General features: G+C 39.6%; 1 long non-coding RNA gene across 9 annotated transcripts in view; it reads right to left on the bottom strand.

Moving 5' to 3' along the window:
* Positions 1 to 2,411: 2,411 nt before the first annotated feature.
* Positions 2,412 to 16,838, bottom strand: part of LOC103217718 (uncharacterized) — a 267,900-nt gene continuing 253,473 nt past the window's right edge. For 8 of the 9 annotated variants that reach the window (XR_012094287.1, XR_012094284.1, XR_012094282.1 and 5 more), the window contains 2 exons: positions 13,278 to 13,371; positions 11,362 to 13,163 (listed from right to left, as the gene is read on the bottom strand). This is a non-coding gene — a long non-coding RNA (uncharacterized lncRNA). Of the gene's footprint in view, positions 4,198 to 11,361; positions 13,164 to 13,277; positions 13,372 to 16,838 lie in introns of those variants that run through there. The other variant, XR_012094288.1, reaches the window with a different exon arrangement.

Raw genomic sequence — 16,838 nt, forward strand, 5'->3', positions numbered from 1 at the left:
AATGATCCCACTGCCCAAGTAGCAAACACAGTAACCAATGGGTAGTTTTTCAATCCTTTCCCTCCTCTCTCTCCTTCCTTTTGGAATCTCCAGTGTCTGTTTTTCCCATCTTTGTGTCCCTCTGTACCCAATGTTTATCTCCCACTTATATGTGAGAACATGCAGTATTTGACTTTCTGTTTCTGCCTTAATTTGCTTAGGACAATGGCCTCCAGCGGCACTCATGTTGCTGCAAAAACATGATTCCATTCTTTTTCATGGCTGCATAGTATTCCATGGTATATGTACCACATTTTCTTTATCCAATCCACCATTGAGAGGTAACTGGGTTGATTCCAAGTCTTTGCTATTGTGAATGGTGTAAAGCAGAACTTTTTCACAGTAACAATTAAGAAGAAATCCTCTCAGGAACTGAGCATGTTAAGTCTAACCAAACAACTTTTTAGTATTAAGAAAACATACGGCATAAGTGCTTTCCAACACAACTGATGCAACAGATCCTGACTTCCTGCTTTTCAGAGACAGGATCAGGATTTCCAGACACTCAGAAATGTTGGGGGCTGTGTGTGCACATGTTGTTGTCTTAAAGGATTTAATACTATAATTCTCACATGTGGAAATTTTCCACTGACTTTAGTTTTACTAGTATGAGCCACCAAATCCACAAAAATTGCACTAGGGCAATTTGGAGGCATACTTCCAACCTCCTGATGGAGTAAATTATAAGATGTGATGAAGTAGTTATTTGCTAGGGCTTGTTGTGTTTTTATTCCTCCCACAAACAAACCATCTCAAATTAAATAGATTCCACACGGTCCTAAGGAGGCTTCTCATGCTGTTTTTTTGTATATTCAGCCATAGTGTCGCAACAGATGTTAAAGGGCCAGCCGCAGGGTATTTTAGTGATAGGATGTGAATGGGAAGTGGAGAACTTGAGGGCCTTACCCTGAAGAGATTTTGGTAGAGGGAGGTGAGTGGTGGGGGCGCACCAATTTCAGCCCCTTCTTAGCATCTTTGTGGCCTTCCAGTTGCCTAAAGTAGTAGGTTCTCCAAAATGCAGGATCCCTTGAACCTATCCACTCCCCTCCCCCCTTAATTATGAAAATCATCTTTTCAAACAGCTACTCTGATGATGGACTATTCCACCAGATAAAACTCTTCACCTATGTCCCTGATGATGATCTCTTAGCTGTTTTTGTGTTTTGTTTTGTTTTGTTTTTTCCCTTTGCCGGCAGAAACTGAAGGGGCCAGATTCACTGTCAACTAGAGTAGTTGGCACTGCCCCTGTTAATTTGAATTTGTACAACTGGGGACTTGGAACTCAGAACCTTTGAGACTGCATCTGAACAGCACCTCCATGCATGGCTAACGTAGCCACTGGCAACAGCAGGCACAGTGTGTAGGGCCCACAAAAATCACAGTGTTCTTGTCTCCACCTGCCTCCCTTCGCTGGCCTTCATTTATGAGCAAAAGATAGTATCCCTGATGCCCAAGTCTCCCTTCCTTCCACTGTGTTTAATTCGGGAGCTATAGGAGTAGAGTGGCCCAGTGTAGCTCCTTCAAAGAGAGGGAGCCACACTCTGTACAGCTGTGTTCCTGACCCTCACTTTACACGCGCTGATCAGAAACACATAGTGCCAGTCGGCTTCAGGGGTGCCAACCCACGCACAATCTTTTGCTAGGATCTGCCCCTGCCCAGGGTACCTGCCAGAGGGCCAGTTCTAGATGTCCATGTTTGGGCCAACATGAGAATACAGATAACTTGTTCAAACCTGAAGTCTAGTTAACGTGACAACAGAATTTAATAGGCTCCATATTCTTTTAACATACCTCTGGCTTGAAATTATAACTGAAGCCAGGAGCTATAAGCTTCACTGAGCAGATTAATGAGAAACTTTGAACTCTCGGGAGATAGTCAACACTGGTAGTTTGAGCAGACAAATCTTTCTGTTAGAAATTTCCTTAATAGTTAAGAAAATTATTATTGAATATTTACATGCCAGTTACCAACATTTAAGTTGAATCAATCCCTTGTTTATATCTTACCTTAAAGCTGAGTTTCTAAGCCTGCTTCTTATGACAAAGAGATTTCTTGTGACATTAAAAAGTGTATTTTAATCATTCTAATAACTGTTGTCCTATAATATAACCTTGAAACTATAAGTGTTCTTTATCAAAAATGAAATATGTTAAAGTGCATTACAGGAATTTGTTACTGAACCTTGTGAGTTTTAGTAGAAAACAACCTGTGTTGACTTGTTCTATGTTTGTTATAGAACGTTGATATAAACAACCAATCTTGTGACAGTTAACTTAGTATTAGTTCACTGCTCTAGATCTAATCTACTCAACCACCATAAAAGGGCTGTGTACTGTCTCTTAAAATTAAGAACATAGCTAAAGGCATTCCTGCTCATAAAGATTTATTTTACAAGTATAATTAAAGTGATAACAAGGAATCTTTTAAACACAACGAGAACTTATTTGCCACATTAGTAACAAGATTATAGGGATTCCACTGTTTTCAGTTCAGAAGATGAGGTCCTCTACATCTCGGTTTTAAATAAACAGCAAGTTGAAAAATCAGAAGAAAATCACGCAAAGGGTAATTTTCATGACAAACTAATTAAAATTAGAGTATAGGCATGTAGGACCATACACGGAAATATCTAGCACAGAAGGTGGCATATACTAGGCACTCAATAAATGCATGCTGAATCTGATTTGCAACAATTAAAGTTCCTTTGTCCTAAAGTTAGTCCATGGTGTGAGACAGAGGTAGCAGACAAAAGTCAAGACATAATAGTATCCTCTGGGAAGTTATCTAACCCCAGCTGATGCTTAAAATTCCCTCCCTACTTCCTCCCTGAACCCCTTTCTCTTTTTGAATCGCAGATTACCAGTTCACAGGCATTCCCTTCATCCCCCCTTCCCAAATCAGCATACCTGCAATATAGACCCCAGAGCTTCGCCCAGCTTCCTTTTCAAGGAACGACTTGATGTGGGAGTGTAAGTAATGGACCTCCTCCAGCCTTCAGCTATTTCGGGCCCTACCCTGGCTGCAGAGACATTCTCCACCTGAGGTCACGCTCGTCCCAGGATAGCCCACAACCCTTGACTGAGGGGGATGCCCACAGGGAAACCACGTGGATGGGCAATATTCACTCTAGCACTCCCTACCAGTTTGGTCAAGGCCTTTTCAGGCTCGTATCACAGGTCAGCTTTCTCCCTTCCCCAATCCTGGTTTTGTTTTCATCCCTTCTCAGGTGTTGATCTGATGAGCATCTTGCCCTGGAAACTTGGGCTCAGCATCTGCTCTGAAGAGACAATCTGAGACAGCTGTTTCACATTTCAGTCTCTTCATGGGATTACTGCCAAATGACCAATCTGACCAATACATCCAGGTGAAGAAAGAGGAATGGCTGGAAGTTCATTAGACTAAATTGGGGGTTCTCCAGAGTTTAGCCTTTAGAAGTAGAACTATTTCTTCAAATAAGGCCATACAGCAGAATAAAGTAGCACAGCTCTCTAGAAGCATCTGAGGCAGGCCACGGAGCTTTGGAGAGATGAAAATCAACGGACCGAATAGATCAGTGGTTCTCACCCCACACCAGGCATCAGAATCCGCTGGGGGCATTTGAAAAACACAAATGTCTGAGCCTCACCCCATTGATTCAGTTTCAATATTATAAAAGTCCTTCAGGTGAATCTTATAGACGTCTTGCGCCGAGAGCCACTAAAATCATGAGCTCTAAGGCCCTTCCACCTTTCACGGTTCTCTGGTTCCATAATAACACGGGATTGCCCTTACTCCAGTATGATGCAAACATTTAAAAAGAGGGCCTCTACCATCCAAGGTTAGGGAATCAACTCTGGCCTTTACACTAATGGAGGGCTTTATTTTTTTATGATACATGTAGCACCATTAGCTATACTCTCTTCCAGAAATCAAACAAATGAAATTACAGATGTGCTAAAGTCTCTTTGACTTCCTTCCACTCCAATATTAAAGGACTCCTCCTAATGTTTCTGGATCCCTTCTCTTCTCTGCTGCTAAATTCAGCCCCGATTCCCCAAAACTTAATTATAGAACCCATATAACTGCCAGGAGATCCCACAGTGGCTTTCCCTGTGCTTCCCAGGAGATTTCAGTAGGACGATTTGTTGTTCCGACTTCTGTGGCTTCATTTCCTATATCTTATCGATAGAAGAAACAGCAGAGATTTAGGCAGTTTTCAAATATACATGCTGACCCTCATATTTATTGTCTAGTCTCAAACTACATGGAAAATAAAATGATTAACTTTTCTCTAATTTTTTTAAAGCAGAGTCTCGCTCTGTTGCCCAGGCTGGACCGCAGTAACATGATCTCAGCTCACTGCAACCTCCACTTCCCAGGTTCAAGCACTTCTCCTGCCTCAGCCTCCTGAGTATCTGGGATTACAGACGTGTGCCACCATGCCCAACTAATTTTCGTATTTTTAGTAGAGATGGGGTTTCGCCATGTGGGCCAGGCTGGTCTCGGACTCCTGGCTTCATGTGATCCACTCACCTCAGCCTCCCAAAGTGCTGGGATTACAGGTGTGAGCCACTGTTCCCAGCTAACTTTTCTCTACTTATTTGTAAAATTTTTTTGGGATGTGGTCAGTTCTCTTAATAGGTGCCTTTTTGAATACTTGCTTTTGAATGGTATTTTTTCTTAAAGTTGACAGCTAGTGTTAAAGCAGTTTGCACAGGGTTTGGGATTATTCATGGTCAACTGGTACTCAAAGACCTTTCAACTCTTGGTCAACAGCTCTATTTAGTGTTAGAAAAACAGGAGCGGCTGATAGCCATCTTTGCTGAGACCCTCTGAGTAAACTTTAATGCACCTAATGATCTGATCTCCAATTTGATTGCCAAACTGATGCCAACAGAATTGTGATAATAGAGTCAAGTGAAATGTCTTCAATTTTAGAAAGCCAACATGTGGTAACACCTGATATCCTTTCCAGAGATACACATGCATTTGTATATATGTTCATAAAGACAGGTGGTACTGAGCTGGGCATGGTTGCTCATACCTGTAATCCCAGCACTTTGGGAGGCTGAGGTGGGTGGATCACCTGAGGTCAGGAGTTCGAGACCAGCCTGGCCAACATGGCAAAACCCCACCTCTACTAAAAATACAAAATTAGCCAGGTGTGGTGGTATGTGCCTGTAGTCCCAGCTACTTGGGAGGCTGAGGCAGGAGAATGGCATGAACCCGGGAGGCAGAGTTTGCAGTGAGCTGAGATCATGCCACTGCACTCCAGCCTGGGCGATGGAGCGAGACTCCATCTCAAAATATATATATATATATGGTATTATTTTGTGGGTACTTTGCACTCACAATATATAACTGATTCATTTCTAAAATAAATACTTTTGACATATCCATTAAAAGAAGGGCACAAATCACAAATGTACAGGCGAAAGAATTTTCACAAGGTGAACATTCCAGCAGTAACCAGCACCAAAATCAAGAAACAGAACATTACCGCACAAAAAAATTCCCTTCATGTCCCCTCCATATTCCTAGATCCCAATCACTAACCTAACTTCTACCATTATATATTGATTTTGCCTGTTCATGTACTTTAGGTAAATGGAATTATAGAGTATATATTCTTTTGTGTCTACTTTATGGCTTTCAACTTAATCCTTGGAAGATTCACTCATGTTTTACATGCAGCAATACTTTTGGTTTTTTTTCATTGATTGAATACAACACAAATTATTTATTCATTTTACTACTGATGAATATCTGGTTGTTTGGGTGGTGCTATTATGAATAAATCTGCTATGCACACTCTTGTATATATGTTTCAGTATAGGTATCACAAACTTTTCTGTTTGAGTATATGTCTAAGAGTAGAATTGCTAGATAAGAAGATGTATATATAAACAGCTTGGCAGATACTGCCATCTTTCCAAGATGATTGCATCAATTTATATTCAGAAGTCTATGAGAGTTCCAGTTGTTCCACATCCTCACCAACACCTTGTGTTTTTTGTTAGTCTCATGTTTTTCATTCTAACCATTCTGGTAGATAAGTAGTGATATTTTGTTATGGTTTTAATATACAGTTTTCCTGACTATTAATAAGGTTGAGCACTTTTTAATCAGTTTATTGGACATTTGGATATCCTCTTTTGCAAAGTCTCATTCTAGTCTTCTGCCTACTTTAAAGCTTTGTAAATTGAGACAACGTGATATTGGCATAAGGAGAGACAAATAGATCAAAGGAAAAAAATTAAAATCCCACAGTTATATGGTCACATGATTTGTGACAAAACTAAAAGTGAGGAACTGTGTGTGTGTGTGTGTGTATTAGGGGGCGGATGTCTTTACAGTTAATCATGCTGGGTCAAAAGGATATTTATATGAAAAAAATACATTTTAACCCCTACCTCAGACCATACGCAAAAACAAATTCTAGATGAACTGTGGATCTCAATGTGAAAAGCAAAACAATAAAGTTTTTTTTGAAGAAAACAAAGGATATCTTAATGACCATGGGGAGGGAAAAGATTTCATAAACAGGATACAGAAAGCACTACATACAAAGTATAGCAAATGATAAGACGTAGTACTTTAAGAATTTCAGTTTATCAAAACACACTATTAAGAGAGTGAAAGACGGGCACGGTGGATCATGCCTGTGATCCCAGCACTTTGGGAGGCCAAGGCAGGCAGATCACAAGGTCAGGAGATCGAGACCCTCCTAGCCAACATGGTGAAACTCCATCTCTACTAAAAATACAAAAAGTAGCTGGGCATGGTGGCACATGCCTGTAATCCCAGCTACTTAGGAGGCTGAGGCAGAAGAATCGCTTGAACCAGGGAGTTGGAGGTTGCAGTGAGCCGAGATTGCTCCACTGCACTCCAGCCTGGCGACAGAGCGAGACTCCATCTCAAAAGAGAGTGAAAAGGCAAGCCACAAAAAATATTCACAGTACATATACATAACAAAAAACACCTACCCACAATAGATTCTTTTAACTGCTGCATATTATTCCACAGTATGTATGTATCATAGTTTATGTTTATCTCTTAGTGATGATCATTTACTCTGTTTCTGATTGTTCACTATCTAAAACAGTGCAGCAATAAATACACTTGTACATCTTTGAGTGTTTTCTTAATGAATTACTCAGAAGTGGAGTGCTGAGTCATGGGATGAAGCAGAGCATTTCAAACCACAAAGGCCAATGGAAAGATATTTCCACCCCATAGGTTTTCTCCCATCTTGCAAATCTCACCCTGAACCTAGCTGTCTGATCTCTCTTTGCCTGGGCCCTGCCTATTTTTAGTCCTTTTAGAGACCCTAGCATAGCTTAACCAGAGTACACAGGCTTGAGAAGACTTAAGAATTCTAATGAGGGGGAATAAAAGGACATAAGAAAATGAGTAGACAAGAGAGCTCTCTAATATTCTTGGCTTCTCAGCTTTCTAAAAGAAATTGTATTTATGGCATAGTTATTGACTGGCGCCATATATCTTGCATGCTGATGATAGGCAAATATCCTGGGGTCTTTTGAAAAAAGGAATGTATCAAGTACAAACATCAATTAACTGATTAAATTTTTTGATTACTAGAGAGAGATCAGACATCTCTGCGTTTTTCAATCTTAGTTATTGAAAGTACTTTCAAATATACATTAATCTACTTTCCTGCTTTGGTAAGTACAATATCCTGAACCTAGCTGACTATGTCTTTACAGGTTTAAAATCTTAAAATCCTCAGGGTCATAATTTGAACATCAATCTCATCATACCTGACATTAATATGGCAAGCGTCCCTGGCACATTTTGCCTTACAGTGGCTATAAACTTCTTAAAGGCAAGAACCACATTCACATTCTGATTCTGCCATGTTTGTGATATTCAGTGAGAGTGTCTAATTCTCAGTTTCCCCATCCATGAACAGGAAGAGACAGTCTACCCCGTAGGTTGTTGGAAGAATACAAATTCCTAACATATAGTGAATAACGCACAGTAGGACTTGGTGAATGTTCCTTTCCTTCCTTCTTAATAATTTTTTCTTGAATCAAATTTAAATGAGTGGAGGAGGTGAGAATAAATTTGTTCTAATACTAGGGCATAAAGAAAAAAAAAATCATGCCTCACTATATTTTGCTTTGCAAATTGCGTTTCTCATCTGAAAGTGGGGTGACAGAGAATTCCAGCATACTGAGATTTCTAATTATTTTGTTCCAATTAGTAATTGGGCATACACCTGACAACATGTATCACATTTCCTTTGCCCCAGCAATCCCACTCAGTCATTTATCCTAAGGAAGGAACTGAGAATGAACAAGAATGAATAAACAAGGATATTCACTGACACTTTGTTTATAATATTAAATATCAGAAACAACATAAATACTCATCAACAGGTGAGTGGTAAAACATATTCTGTATCAACCATACATCAGAATATTATAAAACCATTAGAAATTATAATTAGCTTTTTATTTATAGAATTATAATGTGCCAATAAAATATTGTTAAATGAACAAAGCAGATTACAAGAGTATATATAAATTCGGTATTCTAGTTTTATCAGAATGTATGTTAGGTGTATATATGTATTTATTGGAAAAAAAGTCTTGAAAAATACATGCCAGCATGCTCATATGTTTATATCCAAGGGGTAGGATTACGGATTATTTTCTCTTCCTTTTTAAGATATTTCTTTTGACCTGACTTCCTTTACAACAAGCATGTATTACTTCTATAATCAACAAATAATAAAGCATTTCCATTTTAAGAATTTAAATTTTTTTGTTGCAAAAAATGCCAACCAATGATTCTGTACTAGAAAATCCTGAAAAACTCGAAATTTTGTGGACCTTTTCTCACTGATTCTCAAATAGAAGGGAGAAGTCTCATTATTGCTGTTTATAGCTTGAAGTCAGGCTTTCTAAACCTTGGCCTGATTGGCATTTTTGGCTGGATAATTCTTTGTTGTGGGACATTGTGCCATGCACTATAAGATGTTTTGCAGGATCCCTGACCCTTACACACTAGAAGCCAGTAGCACACACCACTCCCTTTCCCCCAGTTGTGACATCTAAAAATATCTCTAAACATTGTCAAATATCCCTTATGGTGGGGGGAGGAGGAGGGAGGCAGATTGGCCAATTGAAAACCACTGTTCTAAGAAAACTGGAGGGCTGGAATTAAAACTCATGTTTACCACTCATTGGGTGATTCGACCTCTCTGTGTTCCAGTTCCTCATCAACAGAATGACTATCTAACCTTACAGATATCTTTTGGTCCTGAAATCTAGAATTTTATGGGTTTGTAGAAAATCAACTGGGTTAAATAGAAAGTCCAGCATCATGCAGAAAACTGAAAATACAGACAGAAACGTAGCTAGGTTTCCTGATTGCAATTTTGTACCTGTTCATTCACTTGTGTGGCAAATATTTATTGTCTACTATACCCCAGGCACTGTGATAGGCACTGGGAAAGAGCAGTAAACCAAAAAATGAGATCCTTTCTTTCATGGAGCTTACCTTTTTCTGAGAAAAACAAACCAGAATCATGTAGGATTAATAAGTAAGAGTATTTTAGATGGTAGTAAGTGACATAAAGTAGGTAACACGGTAATAGATAACTACTGGAATGGTATTGGGGGAAGTAAGTAACATAGGATAAGGTGGTCCAGGAAGCCCCCAGAGGAGTTGTTACTTGGACTAAGATCTGAGTGATAATGAGGATAGAGCCAAGCAAAGGTCAATAGGAAGAATGTCCCCCATGACAGAGGGAACTGACGTGTATAAGTGAGATGGAGAAGAGCTTGGAACTGCATTCATGACAATACAATAGCAATATGTACATGGTTAGAGAGGTACCAAAAGAAATTGTGTCAGTTTATATTCTTAGTAGCATGGGGAAAATGTAAGTGGAAAAATAATCTCTGATTTTTCCATAGGAGAGTGATTATAGTGGAAATTAGATCCAGAAAAAAGCTCTCACATCTTGGCCTTCCTTCATAACGCAATTGAAAAATTGTGTTTGGGGAAATTCTGGAAACAAATGCCCCCAAAACTCATCAATGCCTTTCTATCATCATTTAGTACTAGGAGGGGGGTGCCAAGAAGATGTCTCCTGAATTGCTAAAGCAATGAATTGAGGAGATAATCTTTTTCATGGTTGGTATGCTCAGGGGAATGGGTCCAGCAGATAAAATGATAACTAGATATAGTTGACAATTTGCTTTGAGTAAAATGTCGAGCTTGTAAATAATTTAAAAATAGCCTGTCATTCAATTGCAGTGTGTCCTTTAAGAAATTTTAATCGATGCAAAACACATTTCTCAAACACAGCTTCCAACCCCTGTGAAACCAGCTATTGGCTTAAACAAGAAGCTGTGACACAGATCTGTGTGTGCAGTAGCTTACTGAGAGTGAATTGAGCTACAGCCCCAGAATTTCATATTAGAACAATATTCTGCAACCTAAGAATTAGCTATTGAGATGATATGTGATGTGGAAACACACAACTCGTTCAGCCCTTTTTGCTCAAGGGCACTGAGAAGCTGAGGTTTCCATCCACTCATCAGAAACAATCAACATACACATAAACTTTTGGCTGCAAATGGATTGCCTGTTTGGTATCTTTGCCAAAAGCTCAGCATTACAGAGAAAAAGAAAGCGAAAGGGAGAGAAAGGTGGAGAGAGAGGAAAGATACAACAACTGTCTGAAATTAGGGTCTAGTGTCACCTTGAGAAGATGAACTCAAGAATAAAGAATTCTACTACAGAATTTGGGGGTGGGGGAATTTCTCCTCACTCTGACAACTATCAGTAATCTAAGCTAAAACCCCTTTCTACAGTGACATCCATGTCAAAATGGGGAAGAATAGTGATCATTCTAAATGTAACCTGAGCAATTTGTCGCCTTTTCCAGGCCCGCTGCTTTCCCACTGTGGATGCTGCAGAGGCAGTGGCTTTTCTTCCTCTTTCCCCTCTTCAACCCTGCCCAAGACTGCACTGCTGGGGTGCACAGCCTGGTGGCCTCCTCTGACTAAGCTGTTCTTTTCCTGAAGAACTTTTTATCAAAGGAAACCAATCATTGTCCAACCCCTAGTGTCAGGAGATGCAGCAGCAAAACCCCAAGGGCAATAGAAAGCTCTGGTTTTTTTAGGTTGAAACTCCTGGAGAAGATGTCTTGGGTTGTTTGTTTGTTTGTTTCTTGCTTGGATGTGGAGAACATTCTCTCTCTCTCTTTTTTTTCACCATTGACATGGATTATAAAGACATCATCCCAAATTGCTAGCATGGCAAATAAACCAACACAATTAGAGAATAAGGACACTCCCTGAGCATTTAACGGAGGTTGGCTAGGTGTTTATTTTTAATGAATTGATTGTCATCGATTATCAAAACATATATGTATTGATTTTATCCCTTAAATCTTGGAGGCTAAATAATCTGCAAAGCTGTTAATCCTGGATAGATTTAAAGATAATAGATAATGCTGCATTATTCATAAACGTTGTATAGCAGGACATCCATTATACAACTGTTAATCTCGAGCGATATCACTTTCATATACATCTGTTATTATTTTATTTAAGCCAGATTGTCAGAAATTTTAGGAATGCTAATTTTTAACATTCAGCTTTATAACGAAATATCAATTCCTTTTTTCAGTCTAATGCAACCATGGAGACTGCATGATGTTGCTTCCTTCCCTCCACCTCTGGCCCGATTTACACATAAGCACACTCACAAAGATATGTCTACATACTGCATGGCTCTGTTATTGACTATTGAATGGTTTCCAGCCTGTCTTTGTCCCAAGGTCAATTAGACTCAAGTTCCACTTTTTTTTTTTTCCCTCTTGTAGGAAGATTTCTTTATTGGTAAGCTTATTTAAATTCCTTTGCAGATATTGAACCAAATCTGCTCAGGCTGTAGCCTCCTGGGGCCTTTCACTCTGGGCTAAATATAAATAAATACCCATATAGGACAGCTTTTGATGAAGCATTAAAGATCACTCTGGTTATATGGCTTCTAGATTTTCTATTCTCTCTATGAAAAACCCATGGCGGTAGAAAGAACCTTCGCCACAGAAAGGAATAGATTTGTAAATTGCTGCCTGTGGACCTCCTGGGACTTAATGGCACAGGGCAAAGAAGCAGCTGATCTTGGCAAAGGAAGCAAGATAAATAAAATTAGCCACCAAATCAGCTCCTTTAAAAATACCAGCTGTCAACTCCCTCCAGCGTTTATGAATTTGGGGGCATGTTACTGTCACATTGTGTCTCACCCAGGACCAAGCAGCATTGCTCCTTTCAACTGGGAAAGGGTCCCTAACTCCCCCTTACAGGGAAAGGTAACACAAAAAATTTGCCCTTTCTCTTTTACTCTGTCTCCCTTGTCGTGTGTGCAAGGAAGAAACCAATCCAGGCCAACCAAGAGTTATTGCTACAATGATTATACTTGTTATTGTTTGTTCTTAAACTATTCACCAAGTAATCCCTTCAAAGGATAGGGCTACTGGTTTTAGAAAGTAAATTTACTAATGGAGATGAGAGATAAGGCTGGAAGAGCAGAAGTAAGAGAAGGGCAGGAATCCTGCAATCTTTGTGGGGTGCTTGTCTCTCTGTCATGGCTCCCCAGTGGGATCCAGCCTCTGCAGCTTTGGGAAAGAGGCTTGTACTACCTGACCAGGCATTGAAACTATGAGGTACAGCCTCCTTCACAGGTGGAGATGGGAGACACACAACAATTTTAAAAGCTAACCTTAGCCAGGCCCTGCACTAATTGCTTTGTAAGCATTATCTCACTGAATGCTCCAAACAACCCATCAAGATGGGTAATATTATAACTCCATTTTAAAAATGAGCAAATTGAGTAGTTAGGCAGTTTGCCCACCTTCCTGGAAGATGCACCATGTAGGCCTGTATGATCTATGAGGCACCCTGCTCTTGCTGGGACTCGAGGGTGACCAGCAAACCACAGACACATTCTGGAGCCAATCATTTATGCCCAAGCTCAAAGCATGTGCTTCCAGGTGCACGTAGATTCTTCTGGCCTGGTGAGAAATCTCTAAGCATTGCTGCGTTGCTGGGCAAGTCATCCAGGGAGAATCAGCTGGAATCACATGGATCACATGGAGACCCTGGGGAAAAAATACTGTGACAAATCCTTCTCCTTGTACCTATTTGCAGCCAGGGGGAAGAACCGGAATGGGATCAGACACAGACTAACCATTTTAATCTTAATTTGCACCTACCTATGGACATCCTTTGGCTGGAGGCCAGGTGAATTTCCTGTTACACTTTATAGGAGCAAAATCATTAAGCGTATCTCTTATGTTGCTGTTGATTCTAAGGAAAAAAAAAAAAAAAGAAATCTTACAAAGCTCAGTCCATAGCTGGCACATAAAGACCATGTGTTAGCTCATTAAAATAGTAATTTTTTGTTATTGTTTATTTTTTTAAACACATGAAGCTTTTCTATTATGCTTGGATCAGAATTCTGTATAATCCATAGAAAACCACAATCATTGCACAAAAGAAAGCTTCCATTCCAAAACAGGCAGAATATCAGAATACAAACAGGCAGAATCCACACTCCACAAACTGAATACAGGACCTGCAGTGAGTGAGCCAGAAGGGTTGGCACAATTCAGACTGGGGGAAAAAAAATCTATTTTTCCCTCAACCATAGTAAACATGAGAGTGCTTTACTCGTAAAGAGCTTTCCAATACTATTATTTTGTTGGACTTTCACAAGGCAATGAGGGAGATGTGGTCATGCCCCTTTCCAGATTTAGATCAGCTACGTGACTTGTCCAAGGTCATGATCAGCAGTGGAGGGAACTCAGGCTACATGTGGCCAGTTATTTAGCTAGTCCAAGAAAATGGAAGTCGTCGGGATGTTTCTGCCTGAATATTTAGCACAAGAACCGGTCATGGACACCAATAAAAACACACACTCAAAAGTAGCCTTTACTCTCGATGCTGTCTGGGCCCTATCCCTGGGAAGGAAGTTAAATGTCACATGTGCCTGCATTTATCCCATCACATTCTCAGCTTCTCCTAGGTGTAGTGGGGGGACAGGTTGGTGAGAGTCTCTAACCCCCAAGTAACCTCTTAAAAGGACTACTTGAAGAAAATCAGGGGAGACCACCAACAAAGCAGGGTGGGTTCCCTTTACCTTCCCATGCTGGAGTGAAAGCTTTTGTCTCCCCTGATGTGGCTCCTCTCCTCACTAAATTATTATGTGAGGCACGTGGTGACAACACAGAAGGGTTTTCCATAAATTTGAGTTTAAAGGGGATAAGGCTTGATGTTAAATTATTAAATTAAATCATTCTTTACAAGACATTTTTACAATTTCAAGCCATTTTCTCAACTAGAGCTGCATAGTAAATTAATTACTGCATTAGTAGTTCATTGGTGACTACTGTAAACAATGTTTGTACTAAAAAAAAACATACAGAACTATGTTCCAAATATTTGTTCACATGTTTTGAATGCATTAAAAAGTACTTGTACTGTTTGAGGGGAGAGCATTCTTAGTAATTTTGTTGCCTACCCCATTTTATCCTGGAAGGAATTATATTCATCTCCCATTGGCATATAATTTATCACAGTTGCTTATGTAGTTCTGGATAATATAATTGAGGACATTTTAGAAGTTGAATCAGGTCAGAGAAAGTTAGTTATTAATCTAGTAAAAACAACTTTAATATGTTGGTTTCTAGATATACCAAGAAGAAAGGCAAACCATTTTTTCATCTCTAATGGCCAAAAATATGAAAGGTAAAAATCCCATGGTAGATAAACATATAACACAAGTCACATACGTTATATCTAGCCATGCTTGTTCCAAAAACATTTCGCTTTTATTTTTTAAATAAATGGTTAGTCTTATAAAATAATGTGTAATAAAGAGAATGCACTTTAGCAAAATGGTTCCAACTAAAGTGGATAAGAAGTTAAAATTTGGGTAAAAACGCTCCCTATGTTATCCACGTAAAAGTATGCTATACTCAAATTGTATATGAATAACTGGATTGGTTTTATATATAATTTAAGTTTTTTCTAAACATACATACTTAATGCATAGCTGAAAGTCGCAAGGAATCACCATAGGTCTATATGAAGAACGGGTTTTTGTAAGAAACATATTCACATGTCTTATATCTGCAGAAACCACTTTCTCCAAACTGAAACTTGACATAACTCATTTGATAAGCTGAAGTATACTCATGGAACAATAAGTATATTTGAAATCAGGCCTGAGCCCCAAAATTGATCATCTCTGGCAGCTATATCTCTGCAGAGAATAAGATCACACATAGGCACACATTTATGTGACAGCTTGTGTACACTCTGTGTACACAGGGCAGACACACATCAAAAGAGAGCTAAAATCCAAAGGAAAAAAAACCACCCAAATGCCCATCAGCAGTGAAATCAATAAAGAAGTTGTGCTACATACATACAATGGAGTACTAAGCAGCAACGACAGGGCATGGACTATTACCATCCTTGCAACATGGATGAATGCCAAAATCATAATGTTGGGCAAAAGAAGCCAGACATGTGGAAAACATGATGTATTGCTTCATTTCTAAGCATTTTCAAAAGAAACAAAATTAATCTGTGATGTTGGAATTCGGGATAGTTGTTGCCTTTTGGAGAGAGAGGTAGTGAACAGGAGGGGGCCTGCGGGGTTTTCTGGGGTCCTGATGTCTTCTATTTCTTCATCTATAGACTGTTTACACAGTCTAGTGTCACTTGCAGAAAATTCATCTAGCTATACACTCATGATACATGCACTTTCTATATGTTAACTATCATTCAATAAGAAGCTACTTAAAAAATAAAAATAAGCTGGCTGCACTGGCTCATGTCTGGAATTCCAGCTACTCAGGAGGCTGAGACGGGAGGATTGCTTGAGCTCAGCAGTTTGAGGCTGCAGTTGACTATGATGGTGCCACTCTAAAAAAGAAAATAAAATAAAAATTTAAAAAGATCACTAAGATAGTGAGCTCTGTCCCAAGCATGGTTAGCCTAAAGTGCTTTGCAGGGTTTGAACTCTCCCCCATGCCCTATACAAGGGAGCGGAGCTCACAGGAGTTTTCAGACAGTCAAAGGAATGGGGACTCCAGATTGTAAGAAAAACCCTCATCTTCTTAGACAATTACAGCAAACAAAAACTTCTCATTCCCAAAAAAAAAAAAAAAAAAAAAGAGGAGGGGGTTGGGGGAAGTCTGTGGCCTCTACCAGACAAATATCCCCTAGTGTGTGTTTATTCAGATTAGCCTAGTCACACACAGCCAGGGATTCCCCAGAGGGATTTCCCATGGTTCTAATTAGATGAACTGTTTGCCCGAAGTGTAGACAGCCTCACTCCCTAGAAAAGACCATGCTAGCTTTTGGCAAAATAACCCGGTGGGGAAAGAGTGAATTCTAGAAACTTCCTCGGAGCATCACCCAGATTTGAGAGGATATTGTAAAAGTAATATTACAGTTCTCCTGCCAAAATTAGGAAAGGGAGGCTTTCATCTGGTTTGAACTTTCTTCAAGAAATACACCAAAGCTAATGCATGATTCCATTTGGGGAATATGGGGCTCTGCCTTCCTCACCCAGACCGTTGCTCTGCTTGAAGCCCAGAACCTTCTCAGTAAACAAGACAGGGAAGCTCACAAATGGGGAAACAAAACTCAATGCTTCTAGTGAGATTAGGGACCAAACACCAAAATAAATACTGACAACCAACAAAGACAATAGATAAATACCCTGTCATTCAGCAGGAGCAAGAGGGAGAACAGAACATCAT

Source organism: Chlorocebus sabaeus, chromosome 10, assembly GCF_047675955.1.
Source record: "Chlorocebus sabaeus isolate Y175 chromosome 10, mChlSab1.0.hap1, whole genome shotgun sequence".
Classification (NCBI taxonomy): Eukaryota; Metazoa; Chordata; class Mammalia; order Primates; family Cercopithecidae; genus Chlorocebus; species Chlorocebus sabaeus.